The 22,275-nt window shown below is 42.4% G+C and overlaps 1 long non-coding RNA gene across 1 annotated transcript; it reads left to right on the top strand.

Annotated features, from left to right (window-relative positions):
* Positions 1-293: 293 nt before the first annotated feature.
* LOC147171842 (uncharacterized) lies at positions 294-21,514 on the top strand. Its single transcript, XR_015095295.1, has 3 exons — positions 294-501; positions 14,890-17,973; positions 21,418-21,514. It is a non-coding gene; the product is annotated as an uncharacterized LOC147171842 (long non-coding RNA).
* Positions 21,515-22,275: the final 761 nt, after the last annotated feature.

Raw genomic sequence — 22,275 nt, 5'->3', positions numbered from 1 at the left:
TGACTGTAAATAGTGCCATCTAGGGGCAAAGGCGGACTTACCATTAGGCAAACCGAGGCAGTTGCTCACGTTACTAAAGGGCCCTATAAAATTCCTCATACACTAATGGCCAATATAGTTTTTACTTATTTCCGCACATTAATTATGTTTTTGATCCAAATCATTTCGCTAAAATGTCAGCAGAAGGCTTCTTGTATCGTATGTCTATTGCCCCCCCCCCCCCCCTCAGTTTCCACGAATGGATCAGTCCATCTTACTGCGCATGTGCAAAAACAGAGCGGAAGGACGCAAAGTGACGGCAGTGAGCGTCGAGCGAGACTGAGAAGAAAGGAGAACGTAAAAAATGAAACAAGATTATCCCAGTGGGGCCGAAAAGAATAAGGAGGAAAGCAAAACGTTTATTGCAAAGTTATCAAAAATGACAAATATTCTCACTGCATCTACGGCGACTTACAGCCTGCAGCAGCAACAATATCGACGCCTGTTTGGGACACAAAAGTAGTGAGTAGCTGTTTAGCTGGTGACATTTCCCTTGTATTGATAAGTATTTCTTCATCTCATTGAACTTGGGAGGGCCCGTTATCGTTGCATCTTACCAGCCGCATGATGCTATTTTTCATGCATCACTTCCCTGGCTACGTGCCATTTTAAAGCTCATTTTAAATGAATTAATGTGCTGTTGGACAGTTTAAGCAATGTTCATATATTTGTAGCATCACTTGTTTCTCCTGTGAGTTGCAGCCAGCCTGTTTTTAGGCTTGTCATGATGCATTTTCCAAATTGGCCCAGAGTGATTTCATTATTATTATTATTTTTTTAAGTTTTGTCTTAATAAGTCACCCCGAAAAGGAATATTCTTTCACCTTAAGCATTAAATAATAATTTTGGGGGTTTTCACTTAGTAGGAAGGGTTTGAAATATGTAATCGGCAACATAATGTACAGTGCTCAGCGCAAAAGAGTAAAAAGAGTACACCCCCTTTGGAAAGTAACATATTAAACAATATCTTAATGAATACAAAAACAAACGGGAAAGTGTTTTCTTTAAGTAACACCCATTTATAATAAACTGTCAGCTTGATACCTGTGTAATGAATAATGAGACTCACCTGTAGACGCTTGTAGTCTAAAATTTGGGCTTTTTGAGCTCTGCTCCAGGAACGTTCTGTTGGGTGTACTCATTATTGCAACACCCTTATTTGAATAAAACTGAAAATGTTGTTCTCTAATTCATATTATTAACCTTATTTTTATGTTATAAGTCAAACAGTTGTTATATAAATTTAGTCTTGTCATCATTTTGGAAATTGTTTTTGTGTTCATAGACATATTGTTCAAAGTGTTATTTTTCAAAGGGAGTGTACTCACTTATGCTGAGCACTGTACAATAGTGGAGTAGAGAGTGCAGTATTTGCCTCACAGATACAGCAGCGCAGACAAAATCCTCAAATTTCTACATTAGCACTTGACAATACTACTGAATAAGAAGCTTTATACTGTGTTGTGCGTGTTTGTTTCACAATGAGACATGGATGTGCTGTGAGAGTTACAAAATTATGTTATGCAATTTTAAGGAAAAGTACTATATTGGGATGTATAGGTCTGCCTTTAAAATGATCTGTCTTTTTTTTGGAGGGAATTTTTATGTACTAGTGGTATCGGTATCTGGTATCAGTATTTGTGACTACTCAACAGTTGAGTATCGGTATCGGTCTAAAAAAAAGCGGTATTGAACATCCCTATTTAAAATATATGTATCTGTCTTCTCATTCGAAAGGGCCCCATGCCTACCTTTGTCTGGGGCCCCAAATTTCTTAAATCCGCCTCACGATTTCGGCTTTTTTATCTTCATCGATCAAAAGTACGTCACGATTTCGAGCATCAAAATAAAAGAGAGGATAGACGATTGCCCCGCCACCCCCTCACGAGGGAACGCAAATGACACACAGCGCATTTAGCTACTAGCTAACTGCACTTGTTAGCTGACCTGCAGTCATGGCTGGCAAGCGCGGATAAAGGAGACACGGCAACGGAGTTTCAAGCTGCTCCTGCTTCTCTCAAGTCACTAGTTTGGAAACATTTAGCGTTGCCGGTGAGTTATATCGACACCGCGAAAAAGACCACAGTGTGCAAGATGTGATACGATACTAATGATATGATACAAACATGGCAGGACACATACGCCGGCATCACAAAGATTTAGATTCGTCAAGTTCAACTAGTAGTGGGGAAAAACAGTCCAGTCAACTATTCCATCCTCATTTACAATGAAACTTCCACACACCTCAGCTCGCACGAAACTGCACCCAACAGTTAAAGAAGATTGTAAAAATTGGTTGGGGGCCGGTGGGGTGCCTGGTGGGCCTGCAGTGCCCCGTCCTGCTGCGTTGGGCCGGGGGCGCGGGCCGTGTTGGGGCGGGGGGCGCTCCTGCTCCTGGGTTTGCTCTCCGGCCGGTGGCCCTGGTGGGGCCCGGGGGTCGTCCTTTGGCGCTGCCGCGGCCTGGGGGGCCCTGAGGTGTTGCGCTTGCTCTGTTCCGGCGGGGGTCGACGGCTCCCCTCTTTGGTGGAGATTTTCATGCATGCCAGATCCACCACACCAGCATCTACCGAAACTCAGACACAATCTGTTTCCTCCTCAGGTTATTGAATCGGTGGAGGCTGGTGTCTCGGATCTCACGCGGCTTCGTCTGTCCTTCCTTCCTTTTCTCGGTCTCTCCGTTGGTCTCTTGAGGCCTCCCTGATTTTATGTTTTTTGGATTTGTTGGGGTCTGGATGTTTCTTGGGCTGGAGAGGAGTTCTGGTGGGGGGTGTCTGGTCGGTGCTGGATTTCACCTTCCTTGGTTTTCTTCGGTCCCCTCGGGTCTCCTGGTGTTCGATTTAGGTGAACGGTATGAGATATTTTTTTTTTTTTCTAATAGGTTTTCTGGTGAGCTAACAAACACACGCACGCACGCACGCACACACACATACTCACCCACACACACACAAAAAAAAAAAATGTATGTATGTGTGTATGTATATATGTATATATGTATGTATATATGTGTATATATATATATATATATATATATTAAAAAAAAAAAGAAAAAAAAAAAAAAAAAAAGAGCAATGATGATGACATTTCCGAATGAACAATACTGAGCTCTTAAAAAAAGAGAAAAAAAAAAAAAAAAAAAAAGAAGATTGTAAAAATGACGTCATTCTCAGGGGACAAAAAGTCTAAGCTACCTAATTTTTTATGCTCAACTGTTAGGATATAGGCTCCAATTGTTCTATGACTTTGGACATGACTGTTATATTTATTTATTTTTGTTTTGTTTTGTTGCATTGTTATTTTTGAGTCGTGCATTCTACTGAATGTAAAGATGTCTCAAACTGCACATAACATATCTTAACTATAGAAAAACTTAAAAGAAGAAAGTAAAAATGGCAGTTGTAATTCTCAGGGGATAAAAAGTCCAAACTACTTATTTGTTTGTTTTGTTTCTTAATTGTTTAACTGTTAGGATATAGTTTGTTCAGGCTGTATTTGTTCCATGACTTTGGATACAATTGTACTTATTTTTGTTTTGTTGCACATTGTTATTTTAAGAGTAGTGCACAGTACACTGCTGTAACCAAAAACAGTCACTAGATGGCAGGCACCCTATGTGACTTCTTTGTTTTTGTTTTCCACTTCACTAAGAACAAGACTCCAGAAAAAGGGGGAAAAAAAGAAAGAACAAGACTGTTACCTTTATATTGTAAATACATCCTTTGAATTTGACCATAAGTGCCTAATGTCAATTATCATACATTAAACAAGAATAATGGAAATTGCATCACTTATATGTAGCCCATCTTTTGAAATAAGATTTATTGTACAATGAACAAAACCAATGATCGCAGTCTAGACTAGCCTTAGCCTACAAATGGCATATGCCTTTGTGCTGTAAAGAAAAAAATCGGATCGTGGGGGCAGCAGCTTTAACAGGGAAGCCAAGACTTTCCTCTCCCCAGCCACTTCATCTCGCTCCACCGGTGGGGATCCAGGTGTTCCCAGGTCAACCAAAAGACAGACTCACTCCAGCATGTCCTGGGTCTTCCCCAGGGGCCTCATGCTGGTGGGACATGCCTGGAACACTTCTCCATGGAGGCGTCCAGGAGGCATCCGAACCAGATGCCCGAGCCACCTCAACTGGCTTCTCTAAATGCGGAGCAGCAGTGGCTCGATTCAGAGTCCCTCCCGGATAACCGTGCTTCTCACCCTATCGCTAAGGGAGAGCCTGGATAGCCTGCAGAGGAAACTCATTGGCTGCCAATTGTATCCGGGATCTTGTTCTTTTGGTCGCGACCCACAGCTCGTGACCATAGGTGAGGGTAGGAACGTAGATTGATTGGCAAATCGAGAGCTTTTTCTTTTGGCTCAGCTACTTCTTCACCACAACGGACTGATACAAAGTCCGCATCACAGCAGATGCTGCACTGATACCGCCTGTCGATCTCCTGTCCATCCTGCCCTCACTCGCGAACAAAACCCCAAGATACTTGAACTCCTCCACTTGGGGCAGGTTCTCATCCATTCTTCTTCTTCTTCTTCTTCTTGCTACGTGAATGAGGAGGCGCTATGTTTTAGTGATGTTCTGATGTAAAAGCATTTTATTTTTATTTTTTTATCTATTTATTTAATTGCGCTTGCCGAGCTGTGTGTTATGAAAATAATGTAAATAAGTGCGGCAAATAAATGTCATTTTTCAAAATCAAAATCAAAATCTTATTTTTCTTTTTCTTCTTCTTATTAATCTTGCAATAACAATTGTTGGTGTCAACCAACAATTATGTCCATGTGACCATAATCTTAAACTTGATATAGAAACTAACAGAATGTTTGCAACATCCTCACTTTTGTCCAACGGAAAATGCCAACACTGTTGGACTGTCTATAATGACTGGAAGAGCTGTGACGTGGGGAATGTTGTCAATGTGGAGCCGGGTGCATCCTGGAAGTGGAACTGTGAAGAGGAAGTCTGTAAAGTGAATTGAGAGATATGACTAAGGCTACGTTCACACTGCAGGGCGTGATGCCCAATTCTGATTTCTTGTTAAATCCGATCTTTTTATGTACCGTTTACATTACAAAAACAAATGCGACATCTAATGTGAACGCAACGCACCCGTGATGCGACTTGCATGCGCAAAGAGCACAAGTCGAGTGGCGTACACCTAAAACAATGTCACGTTGCAGTGTTCACGGAAGTAAATATTGTCCCGATTCGCAAAGTTTCACCGCCACTCAAGCCACTAAGGCAAGTGACTTTTAACAGTGTCATATGTAAATTTAGCTGTGCCAACGCACGCTACAGACTGGTGGACTGGTGGACTCGTTTCGCGGACGTGTTAGGAGTTCGATTCATGTGTCTTGTCTGCATACATTATGCAAATTCAGCTGCGCGAACGCCCGCGCTCCTGGTTGGTGGACATTTTTCACGCTCGCTCCTGTTTGGCTGCTGTCCTCGGCTTCCTCGTGCCACAGTTTTGAACGTACTGTTTACAAACAGCATCAGAAATCCGTCTGACTTATTGTTTCATCTCATGTCGCCAGAGTAGCGAGGTTAAAAGAGGTAATATAAATATTTGGGGACACATGAGGGGACACTCCTCGACCTCCTCATTTCATTGAGAAGTCTACCGAAGATGACGTTGCGCCGTTCGTGATGAACCGTCTGCAGGGCTGAATTTCTACTATCACCACACATGTAAATTTTATGCTTCATGTTTCAAGTGTGATTAAATTAAAGACAAATGAAAATTTTGTTTGTATAGCTATTATCAGCTTTGTATATATTCACAGATGTGTCAGTAGTCTCTCTTCCAAGCACTCTCTCCTGCCCGCTCAGAGCGCATGCGGATGAACGTTCACAGTGCAGACCCGTCTCATACATATCCGATTTATATCCACATACGAAAGAGGCCCAGGTCTGGTGTGAAAAAAATCGGAATTGTACCGTTCGCACTGCATGAAAAAAATCAGATACATGTGGAAAAAATCGGAATTGAGACTAAGGCTGCATTCACACTGCAGCTCAATTCTGTGTCATTGGCAGTGCGTGGCTAACCTCTTGTAACATGGTTACTTAAGGCATATGCCTGTTCTGTTCTAAACAAATTCAAACATTGAGTGCAATTATTGTGTGCAAGACATTTTCTTGTTATTTGAAGGACACCGAATCAAATGAATTAGGTCCAGTGTCTCTACAACACTTCTATCCGCGAAGGTCAGAAAAAACACCTTTAGCAGGCTCCGTTTCTGGCCTGTAGAGTCCTTAAAACCAATAAAGTATTTTTCAGCTGCAAAAATTCTCTCTCCCTGTTAGTGTACATAAGTGTATGCGTGTGTGTGTGTGTGTGTATATGTGTATATGTGTGTATATATATATATATATATATATATATATATATATATATATATATATATATATATATATATATGGTATATATATATATATATGGTATATATATATATATATATGGTATATATATATATATATATATATATATATATATATATATATATATATATATGGTATATATATATATATATATATATATATATATATATATATATATATATGGTATATATATATATATATATATATATATATATATATATATATATATATATATATATATATATATATATATATATATATATAATTTGAACATTTTCAATTCTGAGCTATGAACTGAACTAATTAATTTTAACATTTTGAACTATAATTGGCGTAGAAAAATAACTTTCCCAACACTACACACATACGCGCACGCACGCGCGCACCCCCCCCATACACCCACCCACACGCACACACACACACACACACACACACACACACACACACACACACACACACACACACGCACACACACACACACACACACACACACACACACACACACACACACACACACACACACACACACACACACACACACACACACACACACACACACACACACACACTGTTGTGGGGTTATGGTGGTGGTATTTCGTGTGTTTATCTCTAAACAGTGACTTGGAACAGGTTAAATGACAATGTGTGAAATCCAGTCAATCAACAGTGCAGTAAGTAATATAAAGACTCAACTCTTGTAGATGCAAGAAACAGAAACACATTTTAAGGAAGCAGCTGAAGCAACACATTGCTGCACACTACCTCTGCTGTATAAACTAATAGACGAGAGAGAATTCTCTCCCGCTGACATGCATGTGTATGTCTGACACAGGTGTCACAACAGCATGGTGGCTGACTGGTTAACATTATCACCTCACAATTCAGAGGTCGTGGGTTCCTATCAGGGTTCAAGCCTTCTTGTATGGAATTTGAATGTTCTACCTGTGCTTGCTTGGGTTTTCTCAGGCTACACCGGTATCCTTCCATGTTTCAAAGCCATGCATGGTAGGTTAACTGAAGACCCCAGGACTACATGAGTAGTCTGCGGGCCAGTTCTAAAAATACATCAACATTTTTGTGTTCAGAGCAGAAATGATAACAAAAAAGGCATGTCTTTCAGAGTGGTCTTAATCTAAATCAAGTTTTAGTTCCAAATTTGACATCCAGGGGGCAGTCCTGTATTGCATCTTTTTTTCATTTTTTATTTTAGCTTGGGCGAGCAGTGTATCTGTGTTAAGTGAATGATTTACTAATGGGATTATATCTAAGAGTTTTACTCTACAGAGAGGCACAAGACAGGGATGCCCACTGTCGCCTTTATTATTTGCAATATTTATTGAACCGCTTGCATTAGCCATACGCCAGGAAAGAATGATTCAAGGGATTCACTCTGGGGTAACAGAACATAAAATTAATCTATATGCCGATGATATTTTACTTTATTTAGAAAAGCCTGCTATTTCGTTAGGGGAAGTATTTAACTTAATAACTAAATTCTCACAGTTATCAGACTATTCTATTAACTGGACAAAATCAACACTTCTACCTATTACAGAAAATTCATGGAACCCTGCAAGCCAGGACCCATACTACTCATTTCCTATAGGTAATTTAAAATACTTAGGCATAAAAATCTCACCTAAATTAACTGATTTAGTTAATTTAAATTTCACTCCACTTCTGGATAGCATTTATAGTGACTTGGAGCGCTGGAATAATCTTCCTATTTCTCTAATAGGACGAATAGCCACTATTAAAATGAAAGTTTTACCCAAAATAAACTATTTTTTCTCAATGATTCCATTTAAACCTACGGCTAACTGGTTCCAGTTGTTGGACTCAGCCGTTACAAAATTTTACTGGAAAAAAAAAGAAGCAAAGATTAGTCTATCTACTCTTCAGAAAAATAAATCCAAAGGAGGTCTAGAGGCACCAAATTTTATGCACTATTATATAGCCAACCAGCTACAATATATTATTTTATGGGCACAACCCAATAGAGATACTAACTGTTGGCTGGAACTAGAACAGAAGGATTGTAATAACCTCAGACTCCTAGATTTACTCTTTATTACAACATCGATTAAGCGACATAACTGCTTTAAAAATCCAATGATTTCCGCCACCCTGACTGCCTGGTGGAAGGCACTAGAAATGACAAAAGCCCAAGTGGAGCCCAGCGGGCTTTCTCCCCTATGGCATAACCCCGACTTTCAAATTAACAACCAATCGTTTTATTTGAATGTGTGGGAGCAGAAAGGAATTACACATCTCCACCATCTCTTCTCAGATAATATGTTTATATCATATACATCCTTGCTCCAAAAATACAAAATAAAAAACGGAAACTTTTTACATTATTTGCAAGTTAAAAGTATGATAAAGAAACAAATTCTAACACTCCAGGGTACGCTCCAACCGCCTGTTTTAGCTAAAGATATTACCAAGCTTTCTCCGACAACAACAAAAAAACTCTCAAAAATATATAAGTTACTTTCATATACTGATAAAACGTCTTTACCCATCTCAAAATGGGAAACAGACTTGTCTATAGCTCCGGAATCTGTCTTTTGGATTCAAGTTTGTGAAAACGTTTTTAAAATGACAAAACACACAAATTTACAACTTATCCAATATAAAATTATTCACAGAACATACATTACTCAATATATGATGAAGAAAATGGGACTCTCAGACTCCGACATTTGTCTCCAGTGTTTACAAAACACTACAGACACTTATTTTCATGCTTTATGGTTATGTACTCCGGTTATGTGTTTCTGGACTAAAGTCTTAGAAAAACTTTCCGCTGTCTTGGACTGTAGGATACCGTTCTCTCCAAACTTGTGTTTGCTAGGTGACTTAACAACAATTGACTTACCACATAAACAATTTCAATCTATACTTGTAGCCCTTACTATCGCAAAAAAAACAATTCTTGTTAACTGGAAAAATAAACAAACTTTGAATATCGACCAATGGTCTAACCTCCTCATAAATCATATTTTAATGGAAAAAAATATCTGCCTCAAATAAAAACCAAATGTCAAAATTTAAAGAAACATAGTCTACGTATATAGAATTTTTTAACCTAAACTTGGATCTTAATTCTGCCTGTTAGCGAGAGCCACAGCAGCGTTATAACTTGCATTGATGTTTCTGTATTAGGCAATTTGTAACTAATGGTTGTGTTTCTATAGTCAGGAACCCGGCTGCTGCCAGCGGGATCGAGCGGATTCACCTCCGATGGGCACCAGGGGTTGATATTCGGATTCACGGCATGCCAGTGGGTTAATTCTGTGGGTGCTGTCCCCCCTGGCTGGGCGTGGGCGGGTCTGCCCCTCTATTGGCTGCTGGGTGGCGGCTGCGTCTTGGCCGTTCCCTGGGTCTCTTGGGGGGTGCTGCGTTGCGGGGCTTTCCCTGGTGTCGGGGGCGGCGCCGTTCCGGCGCGGTCCGTCGCTCTGGGCCCGGCGACGCGGTTCGGGGCCTGTGGGCCGCCGGGGTGCCCGGTGGGTCCCTCTCCCCTCCCCCTTCCTCCCCCTTGCTGCCTCTCCCTCCTCGCCTCTCCCCGCCCGTCCTCCGCCTCCCTGTCCCTTCTTCCTCGTCACCCTTCCTCCTCCTCTCCCCCTCTCTCTGCGGCCCTGCCGCTGCCCCCTGCCCTTCTTGTCGTCTCCTTCCCCCCTCCCTTCCCCCTCCCCAGTACGCCTTCCTTCCCCTCCCCTGGGCCGGGGGCTCCATCCATGGCCCGGGTCTCGGTGCTACGGGGGCCGGCGGGGGTGGCTGGGGTTTGATGTCGTGCCCGCCCCGCTCCAGTGGGCGTCCTGGCACCTCGGGCGGGACCCAGTATCCGGGGGGCGAGCCCTATCGCCCCGCCGGACGGGTCCCATATGCCCGCCGGGGTCCCGGTGGGGTGGGTGGGGGCTTGGTGGGCCGGTGCGCCTCCTGCCCCCGCCCGGTTGGGGGGGGCCCCGCTGGTCGCTCCTCTTAACTCACTACACTAGGTTTGCACAATACACTTTTATAGACATATAGGGCACATAACACACTTTGGGGGGTGGGGTAGGGTGGAAACACCGTCTTCACCCTACAACTCCCCTCCAATTTTAATACACCACACAACTTGTGGGGGGGGGGCTTGTGGGGGTGCCATCGGTTGGGGGCGGCAGTATAAAGCAGTGCTGCGGTCCCCTGTCCGTGTCCCCGCCCCAACCCTCCCCCCCGCCCTATCTATTCGGGTCGTGGGGGGTGTGGGGGTTGGGGGCCGGTGGGGTGCCTGGCGGGCCTGCAGTGCCCCGTCCTGCTGCGTTGGGTCGGGGGCGCGGGCCGTGTTGGGGCGGGGGGCGCTCCTGCTCCTGGGTTTGCTCTCCGGCCGGTGGCCCTGGCGGGGCCCGGGGGTCGTCCTTTGGCGCTGCCGCGGCCTGGGGGGCCCTGAGGTGTTGCGCTTGCTCTGTTCCGGCGGGGGTCGACGGCTCCCCTCTTTGGTGGAGATTTTCATGCATGCCAGATCCACCACACCAGCATCTACCGAAACTCAGACACAATCTGTTTCCTCCTCAGGTCATTGAATCGGTGGAGGCTGGTGTCTGCGGATCTCACGCGGCTTCGTCTGTCCTTCCTTCCTTTTCTCGGTCTCTCCTTTGGTCTCTTGAGGCCTCCCTGATTTTATGTTTTTTGGATTTGTTGGGGTCTGGATGTTTCTTGGGCTGGGGCTGGGGAGGAGTTCTGGTGGGGGGTGTCTGGTCGGTGCTGGATTTCACCTTCCTTGGTTTTCTTTGGTCCCCTCGGGTCTCCTGGTGTTCGGTTTAGGTGAACGGTATGAGATTTTTTCTAATAGGTTTTCTGGTGAGCTAACAAATACACGCACGCACGCATGCACGCACGCACATACACATACTCACCCACCCACACACACACACAAAAAATAAAATAAAATAATAATTAAAAAAAATAAAAAAATAAAAAAGAGCAATGATGATGACATTTCCGAATGAACAATACTGAGCTCTTAAGGAGAGAAAAAAAATAAAATAAAAAAAATAATTAAAAAAATAATAAAAAAAATAGTGAATGATTTATCATCTTTTTAGGACATTGACATATGTTTGGACTTGGACCAGTATTTTCTGGTGGCAACTTTCAATCAATCTCTTGCAAATGACATAATATGTTAGCACACTAGTAGTTCTCAGTGGCAACATTTAAGTATGTTTTAATGCACAGCTGAAGAAGAATTCTGGCACTCTGAGCAGTTATTATACATTTATTTAAACAACACAACATATATATATTTGTAAGGACTTCCGGTATAGCAGCATGTGCTAGGTGGACGTGTGGGTTTTCACTCTCCTCACAATCCTGAAACATTCTATACATTACCAAATGCAGTGACGTTTTGCTTGACTGGGAGGACTCCGATGTCGAAACAGCCTCGGGAAAACAACCCGAAGCAAAAAGGAGACACAAACTACGATTGACTTTCCACTAGCGACGCGGGCCGCGACAGCAGCAATGGTGGATGCAGTGGTGGATGAAGTACTCACTTATCCAACTACTGACAACATGTGCTGAATTACATTCTAATCTTCATTGGCGGCCATTTTTAAATCTGTGCACTAGGAGGCAACCCCAACTTGTATGCAACAGAGCCGTATCTGGTATGCAGTGGTTTTTGAAAACCTGGTGCCCAGATCACACACCATAACAAATTATAAAAACTTGTCACAAAGTGCACAATTTTCATGAATTCTCTCTCTGATAGCAAGAAACTTCCAAATATTATCGTGTTGACACTTTCGGAGGATGCTCCTTTATTGTTTATTGTATTTTAAAAGGGAAATGGAGGTTCAGTGCCGAGTTCAGTTACACTGAAAAAAAAACAACTTGTAAGATTTACTTAAAAAATTCTCGCAAGTATTTGCACTCACTCCAATTAATTAAATTCTACTGCTCAATATCAAGTATATCACACTCACATTTACATACAACTGAAGATTGATTACATGTAGGAAAATATTAAGTAATTCTTACTAAACATAATTATAAAGTTTCTTACTGTAATGTAGTAATGTTCAGTTATTGTAATTAGGTCATAGCCATTGCTTATTTAGTAAATCTTAGAAACAGGAAATGATTACCAATATAAAACAAATAAGTACTTGTATTAACTTTTTCTGGTTGACTTTACGTAATTATACTAAACTCTTAACCCAATGCATCTTAGTACTTGGACTAAATTTGTTGAAATAAATACGAACAACCATACACACAATCACACCTAGGGACAATTTAGTCACTGCATGTTTTTCAGCATTTATGGTCAGGAAGTGCTTCCAGATGACTGGACAACTACAGCAAATGTGATGAGTTAGACACAGTCCTTGGTGTGTCATCTGGAAGGAAAGGAGATAAGGAGACTTGGTGGTGGAATAAGGAGGTGCAGAAGTGGATCCAGAAGAAGAAGTGGGACACTGAGAGGACTGAAGAAAGTAGACAGGAGTACAGGGAAATGCAGCGTAAGGTGAAAGTAGAAGTGGCAAAGGTCTAACAAGGGGCTTACGATGACTTGTATGCTAGGTTGGATAGTAAGGAGGGGGAGACTGATCTATACAGGTTGGCAAGGCAAAGAGACAGAGATGGGAAGGATGTGCATCAGGTTAGGGTAATAAAGGATAGGGATGGAAGTGTGTTGAGAGATGCCAGTAGTGTGACAGGAAGATGGAAAGAGTACTTTGTAGGGTTGATGAATGAGGAAAAAGAGAGAGAACAAAAAATAGAAGAGGTGACTGTTGTGGACCAGGAAGTAGCAAAGATTCGTAAGGATGAAGCGAGAATGGCATTGAAGAGGATGAAGAGTGAAAAGGCACTTGGTCCTCATGATATACATGTGGAGGTATGGAAGTGTCCAGGAGAGGTAGCAGTAGAATTTCTGACTGGGTTGTTAAACAGGATCTTAGATAGTGAGAAGATGCCTGAGGAATGGAGGACAAGTGTGCTGGTGCCCATTTTTAAGAACAAGGGAGACTGCAGAGTTATAAAGCTAATGAGCCACACAATGAAGCTGTGGGAAATAGCAGGTGAAGCTAGACTGAGGGCAGAGGTGAACATTTGTGAGCAGCAGTATGGTTTCACGCCCAAAAAGAGTACCACAGATGCAGTATTTGCTTTGAGGATGTTGACAGAGAAGTACAGAGAAGGTCAGAAGGAGCTGCATTCTGTCTTTGTAGATCTGGGTAAAGCTTATGACAGGGTGCCCAAAGGAAGGAGGAACTGTGGTTTGGTCTAAGGAAGTCTGGAGTGGCAGAGAAGTATGTTCAAGTGGTGCAGGACATGTATGAGGACTGTAAGACAGTGGTGAGGTGTGCTGTAGGTGTGACGGAGGAGTTCAAAGTGGAGGTGGGACTACATCAGGGATCAGCTCTGAACTCCTTCTTGTTCGCTATGGTAATGGCCAGGATGACAGATGGGGTTAGACAGGAATATCCATGGAATATGAGGTGTGCAGATGACATTGTGATCTGTAGTGAGAGCAGGGAACAGGTGGAGGAGAAGCTAGAGGCGTGGAGGTTTGCTCTGGAAAGGAGGGGAATGAAGGTTAGCCGTAACAAGACGGGGTATCTGTGTGTGAATGGGAGGGACCCAAGTGGAAGAGTGAGGTTACAGGGAGAGTAGACCAAGAAGGTGGAGGAGTTGAAGTATTTAGGGTCAACAGTCCAGAGCAATGGAGAGTGTGGAAAAGAAGTGAAGAAGTGTGTGCAGGCAGGCTGGAGCGGGTGGAGAAAAGTGTCAGGTGTGATGTGTGATAGAAGAGTTTCAGCTAAAATGGAAGGAAAGGTTTATAAAACATTGGTGAGACCAGAGATGTTGTTTGGTCTGGAGACAGTGCCACTGAGGGATGAGATGAAGATGCTGAGGTTCTCTTTGGGAGTGACCAGGATGGATAGAATAAGGAATGAGTACATCAGAGGGACAGCACATGTTAGACGCTTTGGAGAGGCCAGACTGAGATGGTTTGGACATGTCCAGAGGAGAGAAAGTGAGTATATTGGCAGAAGGATGCTGAGTTTCCACATGCCAGGCAGGAAGTTGTTGGAAGATAGCTTTTTCTTCCGCGTGTTCGTTATCTTTCGTCTGTTGGTGTCAAGCCTTTGGCGGAGTTTAGTGACATTCGCACATTCATTAACGCAACAGGAAGAGCTTGTAGCCAATTCAAATTTGATGAGGCCAGTGCTTTAACCAATTTTTCTTTAATGTTTCTATTCATTCGCTCAACCTGTCCTTGGGATTGGGGATGATACACTGAACCAAATGTGTGTTTTAGCCCCAATGCCTTTTCTTCTGCTTGTAGATGTTTGTTTTTGAAATAGGTTCCATTGTCTGATCTAATTTTTCTAGGGAACCCATGTGATGGTATGTAATGATTAATCAAATGTTTTACCACGATATTTGCTGTTTCTGTTTTACAGGGATATGCCTCTGGCCATCCTGAAAGGAATCCACTATTACCAGCAAATATCTGTATCCTGACACTGGTTTTATCATGTCAGTGAAATCCATCGAACCACCTGACCAGGAGCAGTCACGTCCGGATCATGAGTGCCCTGGGGAGGTTTAGATGTAGGCATACTGTTATACCTGCTGCAAACACTGCAGTCCTGCAGTTCACTTTTAACAATTTGTCTCATGAAAGGATGCCACCAGGAGTGGAGTCGTCTCAGTGTTTCTTCCACACCTACATGGCATGTTCCATGGGCGTCAGAAATTAGATTTTTTTCTGAGATGGAATACATTTACCTTCTTTTCGCCATATACCTGCTTCATCTTTTTGTTCCCCTTTGGACATCCACACACTCTTTTCTTCTGGACTTGCTTTTTCCTGCCACAACTGAACTGTTTCTACTATTGCCTCCTGAGCATTGTCACATTCAGACTCACTTACAGTTAGTTGGAGTGTAGGTCGGTACCCCGCAACCTTTTTTGCTGCTCGATCTGCTGATTCGTTTCCTGCTGATACAAAATCCTTAGTTCGAGAGTAACCTTTACATTTTATTACTGCCACCGCTGTTGGGAAGCATTAAAGCATCTCGCAATTTAAAAATATCATCCTGATGTTTAATGGGTGTACCGGTTACAGTTTGGAAATCGCTTCGCTACCATTCTTTTAATGCAACATGAACTGTCGTGTGCATACGCCGAATCTTTGTTAATATTTACTGACTAGTTTTCTGCCAATCTGAGAGCTGCTGTCAATGCCAAAATTTCAGCTCTTTGTGCTGACTGAGAGCCTGAAATTCTTTCTGCTTGAACTTCTTCAAACCCTGTTTCTGTGGGTTGGGTTACTGCAAATCCAGATTGTAGGCCATCGTTGCCTTTGAAGCAACATCCATCTGTGAAAAGGATCAAGTCCGGGTTGTCAATAGGTGTCGCAAATTGGGTGTCTTTGCTCGTATTTTTTCCAATTGAGTTGATGCATACAGACAAACTTGTCGACTTCCTCCTTCCCCCTTCTGATAAAGGGCAGCAGAAACACTGCTGACCTTTTCAGACACGTCAAAATAGAACATGCGACTGTAATCAGGAATCGCAAGAGCTGCAGCAGTGGAAAGATGCTGTTTCAAGGAGATGAAGAGCAAAGACCTGGTGGCTTCAAGTCAAGAAGTTTCAGATGGAGCTGCCAGCAAGAGGTCATCCACATACTGCACCAGGAGAACACCAGGGGGCAGTTCAAGTGGAGACAGTAACCGGCAAAGACAGTCGTTGAAGAGTCCAGGTGAAAGGACAAAGCCTTGAGGCAGGCGATTGTAGGAGTAGCAAACACCATTCCAAGTGAAAGCAGAAAATTGCTTCATTGAAGGAAGGAGTGGAATTCAAAAGAAAGCATTAGCCAGGTAAATTTAAGTGAAATGAGTGTGGGTTGATGTAATTTGGAACAATGCCGAGTGAGGGTTCGGGACAGACAAAGTAGGAGTTAAGACGGCCGCATTAATCGCTCGCAGGTCACGGAACATGCGAAACTTTCCAGTATCTTTCTTCTCAACGGGTAAAATAGGCGTGTTTTAATCAGAGCCGGGAATTTCACACAACATTCCTGCTTTGAGCAAACCGTCAATTGTTTAAGAAATGCCAATCATCCCAGCCTCTTTTACAGAGTATTGGGGAACATATATTTGTCCTGGTTTCATCCGAAACACAACAGGTGAGACGTTACAGAGACCAACATCAGTGGGATCCATGGACCACAGCGATGTGGGAAAGAAATCAAGAAGGTAACCAGCAAAATCGCTGTAGGTTGTTTCACGCCCATGGTGCCTATCCAGAAGCTGGTGCTCCAAAACGGAAGTGGGTAAAAATGTGTTAGACTAAATCCAATAAGCATCAAGTGACGGGGGAATAGAGCAATTGAGAGTGAAATAAATGTTGTCAATCAGTGGCCTGTGTGCATGCCAGGACAAACGGACCGAGATCCTTCGCTGTGTGTTGAGGCGAGACCATGAAGGAGACATGTGGGAGTTGCTCAGGAGTCAGGGACACCGAAAAGGCGACACCTGGTTTGCCTGCAAACAAATCACCCATATTAAATTCCCATATGTTGTTTTCAATTTCCTGAAATGCCTCGCTATAGATCTCATCCCCTGATCTGACATAGTACAGAGTGCAATGCATACAATCAGTTACCATATCATAAGATCTGAGGTTACGAACCCAAGGTGACCAGAGAGCTCAGCTTCGAGCCAACCACTGGAGTCAATATCCACTCTTGCCCAGTAGATATTGGCAGTGGCGCATGCCACAGGGCGTTGTTCAACAAGCGGGAACTGGGAGGTGGCACTGGAGGCAGAGGAGGCAGAGCAGCAGTAGGTGTTATCATCCAGAAATTCCAGGATAAGTCCATCAGGGCTGCATTTGATGAGAGGGCATGTGGCGATGAGGAGATCTCTGCCCAAAAGATTGACTGGACAGTTAGGTGCAAACACAAAATAATGCAAAAGAGTCTGTGAAAAAACATTGCACAGTCTTTGAGCATGTGGATTCAGGGCACCATCATTGTGGAAACTGTCCATCAGAGGAAGGCAGATACTGTTGGTTTGGCACCGGAGCTGCTGCGGTTGCTCTCTCTCCTCGATTGTAGCCACGTTTGTTGGCCTCTGCCTCTCCACCCAGACGCTTGAGGTCGCTGTCTGCAATCGCGGGCCCAATGACCAGGCCGTCCACAATTGAAGCATATGTTACGGCTACCAGGGGGCACACCTTGACCCATGAATGAACCTGCTTGATACATCATGCACTCGGAATCGACAGAGCGAGATGAGATCACAGCAAGAGTGGTTTCTTCCTGCTTTTTCAGATTTTGCAACTGCAATATAGCATGTTGTGTTTCTGTACTTTTGTGTACTCTTTTTCTTTAGCATGTCTCTTCAAATGATGTTTAAGATGTGACAACCACCGGTCCAACCTCAGCACCAGGAAGATCCGGATTGGCCTCCATGGCCTGTGCCACAGACTTGGGAACGCCCTTCAAAATGGCTGCTCGGAACACTTGCGAATGCAAGGTGGGGGCCGTAGGGGCGTGTCCTGTTTTCAGAGTGTTATCAGTAAGGGCCCGATCAACAAAGGCCGCGGCCTCCTCATCTGCTTTGGGAGCGAACACCAGATCTGAAATGACACACTCAGGGAGGAGAAACAAAGGTCTAAGACGATAAGGTTAAGTAATTTTCTCGCGTAAGAGCCTAATTACAGAGAGAGAACAAAAAAAAAACAACTCAATTTTACATTAAAATATTCAACTATAAAAGCGGACATAATATACATATCACCTGCTATTAACATTTGTCCCGTAACCGCGCTCTGCACTGCTTGAAGCCAATTGGCACCACCAAATTGCATAGGCGGAAGTTTCTGCATCAAAACACTCAAACCAGTGGGAGAAAAAGGTTTGTAAAACATAGCAGAGTTACCAGTGGACAGGTCAACTTTAGCTAACATGGGTGCCTGCAAGATTTGGGAACGAGTCACAGGCCGATGAGGAGGAAAAGCTGGACCTTTGGAAGATTTTTCGGGATCTTTTAGGACCTCTCGTTCGGTCCAGAACGGAGTCAGGGTGGGCACCTGAAAGATTCTGGACATGACACTTTAATTCTGCTACTTGATTCTGTAACTGAGCAATGTACAACCTGTTTTTCACTTCCTCATTCGAAGGGCCTGTAGCTGCGTGTTCCGCAGCGCCGTCATTCTTGCTCTCGCTTTCATTTCCACAACTTTCTTATCACTCTCACTCCCCCTTTTGGAGACCAAACACGCAGTTGAAGAAGGAAACCATCCATTCTCGTAACAGTTCTCATCCACTCCCTTTTTTTTTAAACTGTTCTCTTTCACTCCCCCCCCCCCGTTCTCTCTCTCACCCCCCCTTTCTCTCTCTCACTCCCCCCCGTTCTCTCTCTCACCCCCACCCCCCCGTTCTCTCTCTCACTCCCTACCGTCACATGCATTCCTGATTTACTCACCCAGCACACTTATTCAGAATGGTTTGCTGCAAATTGAACCATTCACTTTCCCTATTAAACTCTCCCTTCATTTTGTTTTTATTTATTTACTTACTTCCTTATTTATTTATTATTATTATTTATTATTTTTATTTTAGTTACTTCATTAACGTCTTTTGTGGTACTACATTTTCACATAGGCCTTCTCTTTTTCCTTATTCAAAGACACTTGCTTATTCCCAAACAAAAGTGTCCAAGCCTTAATTTCTCAGAAGTGGTCGAACTATTCCTCTTAATTCAAAAGTACTTGACTAGGACCAAACAAAAGTACTCAAACCCTAATTTATCAAAACCACTCGAACTTCTTGTTCTCTTATTTCTTCGTAACGTTACCCCATAAACAAGGACTTCAGTTTCTAAGATTCTAAAATAGAACGAAACAACCTCGTATATTTAATGTCTTAGTAAAATCCAAAAACAAGGATTTCTTGTTTCTAGGATTCCGTAATGGAACGAAACAACCTTGTGTTTTAGATTTACTAATATCTGTTCACTTAGATCTCATATACAATTTAGTCACAAATTAAACGACATGAAAACAGGTCTCGGAGTAGTCAACAGACAGAAAATCAACTAGGAGGATAAATGTCCTCTTACCTTTAATTACTTTGGCGCCAGATGTTCTGTCTGTTGACCAACACCTCAGCCCGAAATCACGTCGGGGGTCACCAATTGTTGGAAGATAACTTTTTCTTCCGCGTGTTCGTTATCTTTCGGGTAGTGAGAATGTTGGTTATTTGAATACAGACTGGAGATTGATGAACAGTTCCTTCAAAGCTTTTATTTCTACAGAATATTCCGGGCATAAGTGAGTTACAGGCAATGGCTGTAGCTTCTCATAAGTGTGAAGATTACAGAGGACTTACAATATTTTTATACTATCTTGAAGGGCGGTACCACACAGTTTCCAGTAAACAGTTCAACAGAGTTGACCGGACATGAGATAATACTCAAGGACACCATTAAAACACAGAACAAAGCCCATTTGAGGAATAGAGGAAGTTATTCAGTCATGACTACACCTGGCAGAAATTGCGATAACACTCACAAGGATATATCCGCAGAACAAAGCTCTACTGAGGAAATGAGGAAATTAAAACAGTTATGACTAAATCTGGGCAGAAGACCAAAGAGGAGGTTTATGGATGTAGTTAAAGAGGACATGAAGGTAGTTGGTGTGAGAGCAGAGGATGAAGAAGACAGGGTTAGATGGAGGCAACTGATTCTCTGTGGCGACCCCTGAAGGGAAAATGCCAAAAGGAAAAGAAGAAGAAGAAGAAGCATGTTTTTCAGCCACCTTGCCTCTAATAAACCAATGACAGATAATGTTAAAGAAAGCCATTTTGATTAGTTCTGAAGAAGAAAAAAAGCAAAACAGTCGCTCTGCAAAAGAGATTCCAATTACAAAATAAAATACAAACAACTAACCCCAAATTTAGGATTCAGTTATAATAAATTATCCAAATTGCAGAAAAAAATTACAACTCCAAGCTTCAGTCTTTGTTGAAAACAAATTGAAATGAAAAATTATATGAGTTAAATGTTAAGTGTTAAGCAATACACTATATAAGTTGGGAACTGAATAACACACACAACTCAAAGTTGTATATTTCCTGGATGAAAAGTAATTCAATAATAATTAAATTAATTAAAAGAACACTAATATATTCCGTTAGTGTACATACATAGTGTAATTAGTGTACAACATGCATTATAATGTACGTTAAGCATTTAAACATGTCAAATTATAGAAATCTCTCTCTCTCTCTCTCTCTCTCTCTCTCTCTCTCTCTCTCTCTCTCTCTCTCTCTCTCTCTCTCTCTCTCTCTCTCATAAATATAATTATGAAACCAAGGTAATATTTACAAGGGCATAAAGTCATTCTTATCAGGGTACGTCAAGGGAATATTTGAATAAAAAATATTACACTGTAATAATGCTGTGCAATTGTCTATTGTGAAATCCTTGGATTTTTTTCCAAACTGTGTTGCTGTGATATTTCCAGGCTTTGTGATATAACGGGGTTTTGTGAGTGCAGGATTTTACTGCAAAATTTTAAATGTAAAATCCAAAGAAGATGTAGTTTAAACAGGTATATTTATTTGGATATTACAGGGGAATTTACAACAAATTACTGTAAAATAATACAGTTAATTATTGTGAAATACTGGTAATTTTTGTGTGTTTGGAAAAGTCCCGGAACATGTATTTTGATTGATTGAAATGGATTAAAAATAAATAAGTAAATAAAAAAAGCGTGAAGAAGTAAAACTTGATGTCCACTAGGGGGAACACTAAGCAAACACAATGCTCAAACTATCACATTTACATTGACCTCTTTACCTCCGAGTTGTATAAACAGCTTTCTGACTACTTGTTAATTACAGTAATTACTGCACAGGCATTATACATCAAACATAAAACTACTTAATTGCGACGCTTTCTAACTTGCAGTTGCTGGGGAAACGGCTGGAGGGCGGATCCTGTCGACACACCTGCTGCCCATTATGTCATCAGGCTGAAATAAAAGCCTGGCAGCAACAGAAAGGAGGTGTACTGTGATGATGTTTGTTTGCTTAATGTTTGCCATGTTTGGCTTGTGATTTCAATTTGTTAAATAAAGCATTAAAAAAAGAAAGCAACAGAAAGGAGTGTCGGATTATTGCTCCGCTACGCTACTTGTTGTACCTAACGTTTTTGATACTGCTACCTTCTTAGCAGCAGTCTTTCTTGGTGTTGTGGACACCACTAATAGTTAGACTAGTAGAGTTTTTCTTTAGTCATTTTTGTGTGCTAGGATAATCGTACGTTTTATCCCCCGCAAACAGTAATCAACACCTGCGCTGTGCTAGAATGATTATACCTTTCATTCCCCGCAAACAGCAACAATCACAACTTGCTTTGCTAGAATTATTGTACCTTTTATTCCCCGCAAACAGTAATCAACACCTGCACTGTGCTAGAATGATTATACCTTTCATTCCCCGCAAACAGCAACAATCACAACCCGATTTGCTAGAATTATTGTACCTTTTATTCCCCGCAAACAGCAATAATCACAACTTGCTTTGCTAGAATTATTGTACCTTTTATCCCCCGCAAACAGCAATCAATACACTACAACGTTAAGCAGCATAATATGATCATCATCAGCGCTTACCTTGACACTAGACCGGAGAGCCTACGGTCCGGGTAGAACGAGCTGCAAAACGGCTGGGCAATCGTACGTGTTCCGCAGCTGACTCTGTCCGGACCGCATTGCCGCTCCGTCTTTTATTCGTTAACAAAAAGTTGTGAGCGTGAGAAACCGGG

The sequence above is a fragment of the Leptonotus elevatus genome, chromosome 6 (genome assembly GCF_054856555.1).
Source record: "Leptonotus elevatus isolate MCC_2025b chromosome 6, RoL_Lele_1.0, whole genome shotgun sequence".
In the NCBI taxonomy this organism is placed as follows: domain Eukaryota; kingdom Metazoa; phylum Chordata; class Actinopteri; order Syngnathiformes; family Syngnathidae; genus Leptonotus; species Leptonotus elevatus.
The sequence above is the reverse complement of the archived record's forward strand: the minus strand, read 5'-3'. Positions and strand labels throughout refer to the sequence as shown.